The 14682-nt window shown below is 39.0% G+C and overlaps 2 non-coding genes across 2 annotated transcripts; one reads left to right on the top strand and one right to left on the bottom strand.

Annotated features, from left to right (window-relative positions):
* Positions 1–344: 344 nt before the first annotated feature.
* LOC148567660 (small nucleolar RNA R71) lies at positions 345–448 on the top strand. The gene has a single exon (XR_015881492.1). It is a non-coding gene; the product is annotated as a small nucleolar RNA R71 (small nucleolar RNA).
* Positions 449–13670: 13222 nt separating this feature from the next.
* Positions 13671–13778, bottom strand: LOC148567659 (small nucleolar RNA R71). The gene has a single exon (XR_015882276.1). It is a non-coding gene; the product is annotated as a small nucleolar RNA R71 (small nucleolar RNA).
* Between the last annotated feature and the right edge of the window lie 904 nt (positions 13779–14682).

Here is a 14682-nt window from a genome sequence, read left to right as displayed (position 1 = left end):
CTTCCCAATCACCTCCTTCAGTGCTTACTTCCTCTTGATCTTGTGTGTGTATTGCAGCCACTTGATTTGTTTCTAATTTCCTGGTGAGCTCTGCTAGTTGCTTGGCAAACACCTTGTTTTGGGCTAAAATTGTATCAACATGGTTCAGCTCCATGACTCCCTTAGTGTTGTGTCTCTCTGAAGCATAGTAGTACTCATTCTCAGCCACTGTCTCAATCACTTCAATGGCTTCTTCCACAGTCTTTTTCCTGTTCAATGAACCTCCTGATGAATGGTCTACAGCCTTCCTTGATTCATAAGAAAGTCCATCATAGAAAATATGCAATTGCACCCAGTCATGGAACATGTCTGGTGGGCATTTCCTTGTCAAATCCTTGAATCTCTCCCATGCCTCGTAGAGAGTTTCACCATCTTGTTGTCTAAAAGTCTGAACCTCAGATCGAAGCCTATTGACCTTTTGTGGGGGGTAGAAACGTGCCAGAAACTTGCTTTCCACCTCATCCCAGGTTGTTAGGCTCCCCCTTGGGAATGATTCCAGCCACTTAGCTGCCTTGTCCCTAAGTGAAAATGGGAACAAGAGCAGTTTATAGGTATCTTCCTGGACTCCATTGGACTTCACAGTGTCGCAAATTCTCAGGAATTTTGTGAGATGTTGGTTTGGATCTTCATTAGCACTCCCACCAAATGAACAATGATCCTCCACAAGTGATATTAGCTGTGGTTTGAGTTCAAAATTGTTGGCCTGAATGGGTGGTTTCTGAATGCTGCTACCACAATTCCCAGAGGTTGGGTTTATGTATGAACCAAGAACCCTCCTCTCGGGGATGGCATTGTTTCCATCAGCTCTCTCATGGTTGTGAACTTCTCTATCCATGTTGAGATCTAGAGCTTCCTCAAAATTGTCCTCAGATTCTCCTTCAGATTCTTCTTCTCCCAGTACTTTCTTCCCTCTTGCTTCCCTTCTAAGTTTATGAAGGGTCCTCTCTGGTTCGGTATAATGAGGAGTTGATGTCTCTCCTCTCCTACCTGTCATACAAGAACACAGCACAGGCACCAAACAAGTGAAATACTCTTGGTTAATGGAAGAGTATGGTTAGAGCAGTTGAGGAATTAATTCAAATAGTTAGTGAGTCAGTGAGTTAGTTGCTTGAATTTAAAGGCATAAAGAAAGAAAGCATGTAACAGAGTGCAGAAATTAAAATTCAACAAGTAACTTGAACTGAATTAACAAAGCAAGAAAAATGCTCAATCTAGTTAACTTCCAATTTGAGAATTGTCAATCGAAAACCAATCCCCGGCAACGGTGCCATAAACTTGATGCTGCATAAACTTGATATGCTACGATTTAGGAAATTGCACGATCGGCAAAATTCCTTCCGGCAAGTGCACCGGTTATCGTCAAGTAAAAACTCACAATAGAGTGAGGTCGAATCCCACAAGGATTGGTTGAGTGAGCAATTCGGATTAGAAGTATGTTCTAGTTGAGCGGAATCAAGATTTAGATGAGAATTGCGGAATGTAAAATTGCATGAATTAAAGAGCGAGAAGCTAAATTGCTGAAATTAAAAGGGATGGGGGTGATTGCATGAATTTAATTGCAGAATGTAAAGAGAAAGTGGTAAATCAGAAATGGGGAGTTCATTGGGTGTTAGGAGATATTGAGATCTCCGAATCAAAACAACTTTTATCCCTTCCTCAACCAATGCATTCATTGAATTTTGCTTGGCAATCTTATATGATTGGATCCCAATCCCTTGGCTCACCAATTCTCTATAAAAACAAACAAATTCCCAATCCCTTGGTTTAAATGTTCATAAGAAGAGATGATGCTCGATCACTGATTATACCACACAGTTTCATGAACCACAATTTGGTAGGATTACATGTCACAATATCCATCCAAACCCCAATCCAATTCACTCTGAGAAAGCTTCTCTAGCATGAATCCTCCATTCCTTTCCCAAGGTTCCGAAGGATTCCAATTATGGGTAGTTTCTTTCCCAAGACAACTACCCAATGGAATTAGATCGAGAAGCTTTCTAACAAAATTCAAGAGAAAAGATTGAAGAAGAAGATAAAACTATTATTGATTCATTGAATTACAATAGAGCTCCCTAACCTAATGAAAGGGGTTGAGTGAGTCATAGCTCTGAATTCAATTACAAAACTAAAAGAAAATGATCCAAAGTTCTCCGTGTAAAAAAAAGTTCTCACTAACTTAAATTCTATCCTATTTATACACTTTCTAAATTGAGCTTCTGTTGTGTTTCTTGGGCTTTGAGGCCTTTCCCTGATTTCCTTTTGCTTTGGGTTTATGGTCCATAATCCTGATGAGGCTGTGATCCAATTCTATAACATTCATTGAGCAAACTTAGTGATAAACAAGTAATGACACAAGACTCAACAAATTGAAGCTCCAGACTCATCAATCCTTCAGGCCCAATCCCATAAACATGATATTCAATTGGGTTTCATACCATAATACGTTTAAGTTAATGTTTGTGCTCAAATGCTAACTTAAACTTCAATATATTTGGCCCAAAAACCCCTTTCAAAAAGTGGCGTTTAAGTTGAAGTTTTAGTTTCAGTTTAAGGTTAAACTGAAACTTAAACGTGGAAATGGAAGAAAGCAACCCAGGAGTGTGAAATGTCGAACACGTTTAAGCTTCAGTTTAAGGTTAAACTGAAGCTTAAACGTGGAAATGAAGAAAGCAACCCTGGAGGAGCAATGGGGTCGAACACGTTTAAGCTTCAGTTTAAGGTTAAACTGAAGCTTAAACGTGGAAATGGGAAAGCAACCCTGGAGGAGAGAAATAGTCGAACACATTTAAGCTCCAGTTTAAGGTTAAACTGGAGCTTAAACGTGGAAATGCTCCTGGTGCCTTTCTTACTTCTGGCGTTTAACCTCCAGTTTAAGGTTAAACTGGAGGTTAAACGTGGAAATGCTTCCTGGTGAGAAATTGTGTCGAACACGTTTAAGCTCCAGTTTAAGGTTAAACTGGAGCTTAAACGTGGAAATGCTCCCTTGGTGAAATTCTCATTCTGGCGTTTAACTTCCAGTTTAAGGTTAAACTGGAGGTTAAACGCCAGTTCCAGCATTTCTTAGCCTTCATGATTCTGGCGTTTAAGCTCCAGTTTAGGCTTAAACTGGAACTTAAACTCCACATGTGATATTCAAGCTTCCTTTATTGATTTTGTTGCTTCCTTGCCTAGCCTCTTCTTCCCTGAAATCATCCAAACAATTGCATCAAAGTCTTGCAAAATTTCATGAGAAATCTTCCATTCATAGCATTCAAGTAATATAACTAAAAACCCATGGAATTTGCATCAAAATCATACTGTTTGGATGGTTCATTGCTTTGTTATTCATTTAACCATTCTTGGTTACTTTAAGCTCAAGAAAATGCATAAAACAACTAAAACTAACAAAAAAAATGCTAGTGAAACTAGCCTAAGATGCCTTGGCATCAGAGATCTATGAGTGGACTCTCTTATTTCATCCATCCTCTTTTTAGTGATGGGTTTGTCCTCTTCAATGAGAATGTCTTCCTCTATGACAATTCCAGCTGAATTGCATAGGTTACAGATGAGATGAGGGAAGGCTAACCTTGCCAAAGTGGAGGGCTTGTCCGCCACCTTGTATAGTTCTAGAGGTATGATCTCAAGAAGTTCTACTTCCTCTCCATTCATGATACTATAGATCATGATAGCCCGGTCTATTGTAACTTTATACCGGTTGCTAGTAGGAATGATAGAGCGTTGGATGAACTCCAACCATCCCCTAGCCACAGGTTTGAGGTCAGGCCTTCACAATTGAACCGGCTTACCTTTTGAGTCTCTCTTCCATTGTGCTCTTTCCACACAAATGTCCGTGAGGACTTGGTCCAACCTTTGATCAAAGTTGACTCTTCTAGTAAAAGGATGAGAATCTCCTCTCATTATTGGCAAGTTGAATGCCAACCTCACGGTTTCTGGACTAAAATCTAAGTATTTCTCCCGAACCATTGTGAGCCAATTCTTTGGGTTCGGGTTCACACTTTGATCATGGTTCTTAGTGATCCATGCATTAGCATAGAACTCTTGAACCATTAAGATTCCGACTTGTTGGATGGGGTTGGTGAGAGCTTCCCAACCTCTTCTTCAAACCTCACGTCGGATCTCCAGATATTCACTCCATTTGAGCATGATGGGGACCTCGGGGATCACCTTTTTCTTGGCCACAACTTCATAGAAGTGGTCTTGATGGACCTTTGAGATGAATCTCTCTATCTCCCATGACTCGGAGGTGGAAGCAATTGCCTTCCCTTTCCTCTTTATAGAGGTTTCTCCGGCCATATGTGCCATTAATGGTTATGGAAAAACAAAAAGCAAAGCTTTTTCCCACACCAAACTTAAAAGGTTTGCTCGTCCTCGAGAAAAAGAAGAAAGAAAGGAGGAGAAGAAGAAGAAATGGGGGAGAGGGTAGGACTTGATAGGTGAATGGTATTTGGGGAAGAGGTTTTGATGTTATTGGTCAAGGGTATTTGGGGAAGAGTGTTATAGAGAGGTGTGAAGAGGAGAGAGAGTGAGTTGGGTAGGTGGGGATCCTGTGGGGTCCACAGATCCTGAGGTGTCAAGAAATTCTGCTTCCTGCACCTTTCTGGCATTTAAACGCCCTCTGTGTGCCATTTCTGGCATTTAACGCCATCTCTGCTACCTTTCCTGGTGTTAAACACCAGGCTGATGCCATTTTCTGGCGTTTAACACCGACCAGACACCCTTTTCTGGCGCTAAACGGCAGTCTGTCTGCCAATTCTGGCGTTTAACGCCAGCCAGACATCCAGACACCCTTTTCTGGCATTTAACGCCAGTCTGGCTACCAATTCTGGCGTTTAACTCCCAGAATGCTGCCAGACTGGGCGTTAAACGCCCATTCTGCTATCCTTACTGGCGTTTAAACACCAGTAAGCCTGTCCTCTAGGGTGTGCTATTTTTGATGCTGTTTTTTATTCTGCTTTAATTCTGCCGTTGTTTTTATGACTTCACATGATCGTCAACCTAAAGAAAACATAACATGACAATGGAAAACAAATGTCTATAAAAATAAATATAATTAAATAACATTGGGTTGCCTCCCAATAGGCACTTCTTTAGTGTCAATAGCTTGATAGTGAGCTCTTAGAGAGCTTCATAGAGATCCCAACACCAAACTTAGAAGTTGAGTGTGGGGGCTCTGTTTGACTCTGTATTGAGAGAAGCATTTCATGCTTCTCCTCCATGGTTACAGAAGAAGATCCTTGAGCCTTAAACACAAGGCAGTCCTCATTCAATTGAAGGACTAACTCTCCTCTGTCCACATCAATCACAGCTCTTGCTGTGTGGTACACGGAATCGTACTTTCACACTTTTCTCACAACTCCGTGGAACTGACCAGCAAGTGCACTGGGTCATCCAAGTAATACCTTACGTGAGTAAGGGTTGATCCCATGGAGATTGTCGGCTTGAAGCAAGCTATGGTCATCATTGTAAATCTCAGTCAGGCGGATTCAAATGGTTATGATGTTTTGATAATTAAAATATAAATAAAACATAAAATAAAATAAAGTTACTTATGTAATTCACTGGTGGGAATTTCAGATAAGCGTATGGAGATGCTTTGTTGCTTCTGAACCTCTGCCTTCCTATTGCCTTCTTCCAACCATGCATTACCTCCTTCCATGGCAAGCTGTAAGATCCTCTCAGTGAAAATGGTCTTCTACGGTTTCTGCACGGCTAATCAACTGTCGGATTTCTCGTCTTGGATGAAAAATACCAGGTACAGCTACCGCATGGCTAATCATCTGTCGGTTCCAACTAGCGTCTGAATAGAATCCATTGATCCTTTTGCACACTGTCACTTGTGCCCAACATTCGCAGGTTTGAAGCTCTTCACAGTCATCCCTTCCCGAATCCTACTCGAAATACCACAGACAAGGTTTAGACTTTCTGGATCCCAGGAATGCTGCCAATTATTCTAGCCTATACCACGAAGATACTAATCTCACGGACTCGGTCCGTGTATTAGATATCCAAGAGAATACACTCCATCTGTCGTCCAATGACTAGGTTGAACATCATGTAAACCGCTTTGTTGTTGTCAAGAACGCAGATCTTGGCTAAGCGAGTAATAAAGATTGGGTGATTGTCACGGGTCACCCCTTCATTCTGACTTAACTGAATTAAGTATGAGAGTATATCTTGGAGAAGAAGTAGGTGTGAATTGAATAGAAAAATAGTAGTAATTGCATTAATTCATGAAGAATAGCAGAGCTCCACACCTTAATCTATGGGGTGTAGAAACTCCACAGTAGAAAATACATAGGAGAAAGGTCTAGGCATGGCCGTGAGGCCAGCCTCCAAAACATGAACAATACTATGATGAACTAACAAAAGTTCTCCAAAAAACTCTAAAATAAATCTCTAAAAGTAGTTTTTATACTAAACTAGTAACTAGGGTTTACAGAAAATGAGTAACTAAGTGCAGATAATGCAGAAATCTACTTCCGGGGCCCACTTGGTGTGTGCTTGGGCCGAGCATTGAAGCCTTTTTGTGCTTAGGCTATTCCTGGAGTTAAACGCCAGCTTTGGTGCCAGTTTGGGCGTTTAACTCCAATTCTGGTGCCAGTTTGGGGGTTTTACGCCAAGATGTTTTAGGCTAACTTTGAACGCCAGTTTGGGCCATCAAATCTCAGGAAAAGTATAAACTATTATATATTTTGGAAAGCCTAGAATGTGTACTTTCCAACGCAATTAAGAATACGCCAATTGGTCTTCTGTAGCTCGAGAAAATCTACTTCGAGTGCAGGGAGGTCAGAATCCAATAGCATCTGTAGTCCTTTTTCAGCCTCTGAATTAGATTTTTGCTCAGGTCCCTCAATTTCAGCCAGAAAGTACCTAAAATCACAAAGAAATACACAAACTCATAGTAAAGTCTAGAAATGTGATTTTTGAATAAAAACTAATAAAAATATAATAAAAAGTAATTAAAACATACTAAAAACTATGTAAAAACAATGCCAAAAAGGGTATAAATTATCCGCTCATCACAACACCAAACTTAAATTGTTGCTTGTCCCCAAGCAACTAAAAACAAAATAGGATAAAAAGAAGAGAATATACAATGAATTCGAAATATCAATGAAGCTCATTTCCAATTAGATGAGCGGGGCTAGTGGCTTTCTGCTTCTGAACAGTTTTGGCATCTCACTTTATCCTTTGAAGTTCAGAATGATTGGCATCTTTAGGAACTCAGAATTCAGATAGTGTTATTGATTTTCCTGTTTCAGTATGTTGATTGTTGAACACAGCTACTTTATGAGTCTTGGCCGTGACCCTAAGCATCTTGTTTTCCAATATTACCACCGGATACATAAATGCCACAGACACATAATTGGGTGAACCTTTTCAGATTGTGACTCAGCTTTGCTAGAGTCTCCAGTTATAGGTGCCCAGAGCTCTTAAGCACACTCTTTTTGCTTTGGACCACGACTTTAGCCGCTCAGTCTTAAGATTTCACTTGACACCTTCACGCCACAAGCACATGGTTAGGGACAGCTTGGTTTAGCCGCTTAGGCCAGGATTTTATTCCTTTGGACCCTCCTATCCATTAATGTTCAAAACCTTGGATCCTTTTTATTTTACCCTTGCCTTTTGATTTAAAGGGCTATTAGCTTTTTCTACTTGATTTTTCTTTTTCTTGCTCTTTTTTTTTCTTTTCTTCGCCAATTTTTTTTCTTTTTTTTCGCAAGCCTTGCTTTTCACTGCTTTTTCTTTCTTCAAGAATCAATTTTATGATTTTTTCAGATTATCAATAACATTTATCCTTTTTTATTATTCTTTCAAGAGCCAACAATTTTAACATTCATAAACAACAATATAAAAAATATGCACTGTTCAAGCATTCATTCAGAAAACAAAAAGTATTGCCACCACATCAAAATAATTAGATTATTTTCAAGATGTAATTCGAAATTCATGTACTTCTTTTTCTTTTTCAGAAAACAATTTTTCATTCAAGAAAGGTGAAGGATTCATAGGACATTCATAGCTTTAAGACATAGACACTAAACATTAATGATCATGTAATAAAGACACAAACATAGATAAAACATAAAGCATAATTTTCGAAAAACAGAAAAATAAGAACAATGAAATTAAAGAACGGGTCCACCTTAGTGATGGCGGCTAGTTCTTCCTCTTGAAGATCCTTTGGAGTGCTTGAGCTCCACTATATCTCTTCCTTGCTTTTGTTGCTCCTAATAATTTTGTAGAGGAAAATGCATCCCTTGAGGAAACTCAGGGATTTCTAGATGAGGAACTTCCTCATGCTCTTGTTGAGGTCCATGAGTGGGCTCTCTTGTTTGCTCCATCCTCTTCTTAGTGATGGGCTTTTGAGATGAATCTCTCCATCTCCCATGACTCGGAGTTGGAAGCAATTGCCTTCCCTTTCCTCTTTCTAGAGGTTTCTCCGGCCTTAGGTGCCATTTATGGTTATGGAAAAATAAAAAGCAAAGCTTTTTCCACCCCAAACTTAAAAGGTTTGCTCGTCCTCGAGCAAAAAAAGAAAGAAATAAGTAGAAAAAGAAGAAATAGAGGAGATGGAGGTGAGGAGAGGGTTCGGCCAAGGGGGTGTATTATGTATGATGTGTAAAGTGGAAGGTGGTAAGGAGGGGTATTTATAGTGTACGAGAGAGAGGGAATTCGGTCATAAAGGGGTGGGTTTGGAAGGGAAATGGTTTAAATTTGAATAGTGGGGTAGGTGGGGTTTTATGATGGATGGATGTGAGTGGTGAAGAGATTATAGAAAAGAGGGTAAGATTTGATAGGTGAAGGGTATTTGGGGAAGAGTTATTGATGGGATTGGTCAAGGGTATTTGGGGAAGAGTGTTATGGAAAGGTGTGAAGAGGAGAGAAGAAGAGGTGGGGTAGGTGGGGATCCTGTGGGGTCTACAGATCCTGAGGTGTCAAGAAATTCTGCTCCATGCACCATTCTGGCGTTCAAACGCCCATTCTATGCCAATCCTGGCGTTTGACAATAGCTCTGCTACCTTTTCTGGCATTAAACGTCAGCCCTGCTACCTTTCCTGGTGTTAAACGCCACTCTGCTGCCCATTTCTGGTGTTAAATGCCAGCCAGATGCCCATTTCTGGCGTTTAACGCCAGCCAGATACTAGACAGCCCTTTCTGGTGTTAAACGCCCAGAGTGCTGCCCATTCTGGCGTTTAATGCCCAGAATGCTGCCAGGCTGGGCATTAAACACCCATTCTGCTATCCTTTTTGGCGTTTAAACACTAGTAAGCTTGTCCTCCAGGGTGTGCTATTTTTGATGCTGTTTTTCATTCTATTTTTTTATTTTTCATTTGTTTTTGTGACTTCACATGATCATCAACCTAAATAAAATATAAAATAGCAATGGAAAATAAATAAATATAATTAAATAACATTGGGTTGTTGACTGATGAGCGGATAATTTATACGCTTTTTGGCATTGTTTTTAGTATGTTTTTAGTAGGATCTAGTTACTTTTAGGGATGTTTTCATTAGTTTTTATGTTAAATTCACATTTCTGGACTTTACTATGAGTTTGTGCGTTTTTCTGTGATTTCAGGTATTTTCTGGCTGAAATTGAGGGACTTGAGCAGAAATCAGATTCAGAGGTTGAAAAAGGAATGCTGATGCTGTTGGATTCTGACCTCCCTGCACTCAAAGTGGATTTTCTGGAGCTACAGAACTCGAAATGGCGCACTTCCAATTGCGTTGGAAAGTAGACATCCAGGGCTTTTCAGCAATATATAATAGTCCATAATTTGGCCAAAAATTGACGACGTAAACTGGCGTTCAACGCCAGCCTTCTGCCCAAATCTGGCGTCCAGCGCCAGAAAAGGATCCAAAACCAGAGTTGAACGCCCAAACTGGCACAGAAACTGGCGTTCAACTCCACAAATGGCCTCTGCACGTGCAACACTCAGGCTCAGCCCAAACACACACCAAGTGGGCCCCAGAAGTGGATTTATGCATCAATTACTTACTCATGTAAACCCTAGTGACTAGTTTATTATAAATAGGACCTTTTACTATTGTATTAGGCATCTTTGGTCTCAGTTTTAATCCATTGTTCATCTTAGGAGACTATTGATCTCGTTTAGGGGGCTGGCCATCTCGGCCATGCCTGGACCTTCACTTATGTATTTTCATACGGTAGAGTTTCTACACTCCATAGATTAAGGTGTGGAGCTCTGCTGTTCCTCAAAGATTAATGCAAAGTACTACTGTTTTCTATTCAATTCTTCTTATTTCTCTTCTAAGATATCCATTCGCACCCAAGAACGTGATGAAGGTGATGATTATGTGTGACGCTCATCATCCTTCTCCCTTATGAACGCGTGCCTGACAAACACTTCTGTTCTACATGAATTAAGCTAGAATGAGTATCTCTTAGATCTCCTAACCAGAATCTTCGTGGCATAAGCTAGAATGATGGCGGCATTCAAGAGAATCCGGAAGTTCTAAACCTTGTCTGTGGTATTCCGAGTAGGATTCAATGATTGAGTGACTGTGACGAGCTCCGAACTCGCGATTGCAGGGCGTTAGTGACAGACGCAAAAGGATAGTAAATCCTATTCCAGCATGATCGAGAACCGACAGATGAATAGCCGTGCCGTGACAGGGTGCGTGAGCATATTATTCACTGAGAGGATAAGATGAAGCCATTGACAAGGGTGATGCCTCCAGACGATTAGCCGTGCCGTGACAGGGCATTGGATCATTTTCCCGTGAGATGACCAAAAGTAGCCATTGACAGTGGTGATGTATCACATAAAGCCAGCCATGGAAAGGAGTAAGACTGATTGGATGAAGATAGTAGGAAAGCAGAGGTTCAGAGGAACGAAAAGCATCTCCATTCGCTTATCTGAAATTCCTACCAATGATTTACATAAGTACCTCTATCCCTATTCTTTTATTTATTATTCGAAAACTCCATAATTATTTTATATCCGCCTGACTGAGATTTACAAGGTGACCATAGCTTGCTTCATACCAACAATCTCCGTGGGATTCGACCCTTACTCACGTAAGGTATTACTTGGACGACCCAGTGCACTTGCTGGTTAGTTGTATCGAAGTTGTGACAATTATGAATTAAGATCAGAGCACCAAGCTTTGGAGCCATTACCAGGATTTGTTCGAGCCTGGAGATCACAATTTCGTGCACTAAGTTTTTGGCGCCGTTGCCGGGGATTGTTTGTGTATGGACAACTGACGGTTCATCCTGTTGCTCAGATTAGGTAATTTTCTTTTTGCTTTCTTTTCGAAAATTTTTCAAAAATCTTTCAAAAAAAAAAAAATTTCTTTTGTTTTCGAAAAAAAAATAAATAAAAATGTTTTCAAAAATTTATTCAAAATTTTTAAGAATGAATTCCAGTGTTTCATGAAGCATGTGAAGCCTGGCTGGCTGTAAAGCCATGTCTAAATTTATTTGGACTGAGGCTTGCACTTTGTTATCAAGATCAATATACTCTCGTGTTAAAGACTAAAGCTTGGCTGGCCATTGGCCATGTCTAGTGTTTTGGACTGGAGCTTTCATTGAAAGCTTGGCTGGCTAGTGAGCCATGTCTAATTCCTGGACTGAAGCTTTAGACTAACATGGCAAGATTCCTGGAATTCATATTAAAAAATTTTGGAATCCTTATTTTGTTTCTTTTTCAATTAATTTTCGAAAAAAAAAAATATCCAAAAAAATTAGAAAATCATAAAAATCAAAAATATTTTTTCTGTTTCTTGTTTGAGTATTGAGTCATATCATAAGTTTGGTGTCACTTGCATATGCATCTAGCATTTTTCGAAAATATCATGCATTCATAGTGTTCTTCATGATCTTCAAGTTGTTCTTGGTAAGTCTTCTTGTTTGATCTTGATGATTTTTTGTTTTGTGTCTTTTCATGTTTATCATATGCATTCTTGAATTCTTAGTGCCTAAGCATTAAAGAATTCTAAGTTTGGTGTCTTGCATGTTTTCTTTGCATTAAAAATTTTTCAAAATTGTGTCTTGATGTTCATCATGACATTCATAGTGTTCTTGGTGTTCATCTTGACATTCATAGCATTCTTGCATGCATTCATTGTTTTGATCTAAAAATTTCATGCATTGCATATTTTTCATGTTTTTCATAAAAATTTCAAAAATAAAAAAAAAAATATCTTTCCCTTTTTCTCTCATCAAATTCGAAAATTTGAGTTGACTTTTTCAAAAATTTTTAAAATCAAGTTGTTTCTTATGAGTCAAATCAAATTTTCAATTTGAAAATCTTATCTTTCTCAAAATCTTTTTCAAAAATCAAATCTTTTTCAAAATTCTTAGTTATTTTCGAAAATTCCAAAAATATTTTTCAAAAATCTTTTTCTTATTTTTAAATCAAATTTTCGAAAATAACATAATCAATTAATGTTTTGATTCAAAAATTTGAAGTTTGTTACTTGCTTGTTAAGAAAGATTCAAACTTTAAGTTCTAGAATCATATCTTGTGATTTCTTATGAATCAAGTCATTAATTGAGATTTTAAAAATCAAATCTTTTTCAAAACTAACTTCAATCATATCTTTTCAAAAATATCTTCTCATCTTATCTTTTTCAAAATATCTTCTCTAACCTCCTAACTTCTTATCTTTTCAAAATTTGTTTCAACTAACTAACTAACTTTTTGTTTGTTTCTTAACTTTTTCAAAACCACCTAACTAACTCTCTCTCTCTAATTTTCGAAAATATCTTCCCTCTTTTTCAAAATTTCTTTTTAATTAACTAATTATTTTTATTTTTTATTTTTGATTTCAAAAAATTTTCAAAAAAAATAATACTAACAATTTTCAAAAACCATTTTCAAAAATCACTAACTCTTTTTCAAAATAATTTTCGAAAATTATTCCTCCCCCATCTTATTCTATTTATTCATTCATATCCTAACATCTCATCTCACATCTCTTCCATTCGTACAGTTGCATTTCTTCCTTTACATCACATTCTTTGTCTCCCCCTTCTCTTCCACTCACAAAGGGATCCCTATACTGTGGTATAGAGGATCTCTATTATTATTATCATTTTTCTGGCCATTCTTCCTTATCATATGAGCAGGAGCAAGGATAAGAACATTCTTGTGGAAGCAGATCCAGAACCTGAAAGGACTCTGAAGAGAAAATTAAGAGAAGCTAAAATACAACAATCCAGAGATAACCTTTCAAAAATTTTCGAACAGGCAGAGGAGATGGCAGCCGAAAATAATAATAATGAAAGGAGGATGCTTGGTGACTTTACTGCACCTAATTCCAATTTACATGGAAGAAGCATCTCCATTCCTGCCATTGGAGCAAACAACTTTGAGCTGAAACCTCAATTAGTTTCTCTGATGCAGCAGAACTGCAAGTTTCATGGACTTCCATCTGAAGATCCTTTTCAGTTCTTAACTGAATTCTTGCAGATATGTGATACTGTTAAGACTAATGGAGTAGATCCTGAAGTCTACAGGCTCATGCTTTTCCCTTTTGCTGTAAGAGACAGAGCTAGATTATGGTTGGATTCTCAACCTAAAGACAGCCTGAACTCTTGGGATAAGCTGGTCACGGCTTTCTTAGCCAAGTACTTTCCTCCTCAAAAGCTGAGCAAGCTTAGAGCTGATGTTCAAACCTTCAGACAGAAAGAAGGTGAATCTCTCTATGAAGCTTGGGAAAGATACAAACAGTTGACCAAAAAGTGCCCTTCTGACATGCTTTCAGAATGGACCATCCTGGATATATTCTATAATGGTCTGTCTGAGTTATCTAAGATGTCATTGGATACTTCTGCAGGTGGATCCATTCACCTAAAGAAAACGCCTGCAGAAGCTCAAGAACTCATTGACATGGTTGCTAATAACCAGTTCATGTACACTTCTGAAAGGAATCCTGTGAACAATGGGACGCCTATGAAGAAGGGAGTTCTTGAGGTTGATACTCTGAATGCCATATTGGCTCAGAATAAAATATTGACTCAGCAAGTCAATATGATCTCTCAGAGTCTGCATGGAATGCAAGCTGCATCCAACAGTACTCAAGAGGCATCTTCTGAAGAAGAAGCCTATGATCCTGAGAACCCTGCAATAGCAGAGGTAAATTACTTAAGTGAACCTTATGGAAACACCTATAACTCAACATGGAGAAATCATCCAAATTTCTCATGGAAGGATCAAAAGCCTCAACAAGGCTTTAATAATGGTGGAAGAAACAGGTTTAGCAATAGCAAGCCTTTTCCATCATCAACTCAGCAACAGACAGAGAACTCTGAACAAAATGCTTCTAATTTAGCAAATCTAGTCTCTGATCTCTCTAAGGCCACTGTAAGTTTCATGAATGAAACAAGGTCTTCCATTAGAAATCTGGAAGCACAAGTGGGCCAGCTGAGTAAAAGGATCACTGAAATCCCTCTTAGTACTCTCCCAAGCAATACAGAAGAGAATCCAAAAGGAGAGTGCAAGGCCATTGACATAAGCGCCATGGCCGAACCTGTGAGGAGAGGAGAGGACGTGAATCCCAAGGAGGAAGACCTCCTGGGACGTCCAGTGGTCAATAAGGAGCTTCCCTCTGAGGAACCAAAGGACTCTGAGGCTCATCTAGAGACCATAGAGATTCCATTGAACC

This window comes from Arachis ipaensis, chromosome B4, assembly GCF_059453495.1.
Source record: "Arachis ipaensis isolate K30076 ecotype BB chromosome B4, ASM5945349v1, whole genome shotgun sequence".
NCBI classification, from domain to species: Eukaryota; Viridiplantae; Streptophyta; class Magnoliopsida; order Fabales; family Fabaceae; genus Arachis; species Arachis ipaensis.
This window is presented reverse-complemented; position numbering and strand designations above follow the sequence as displayed.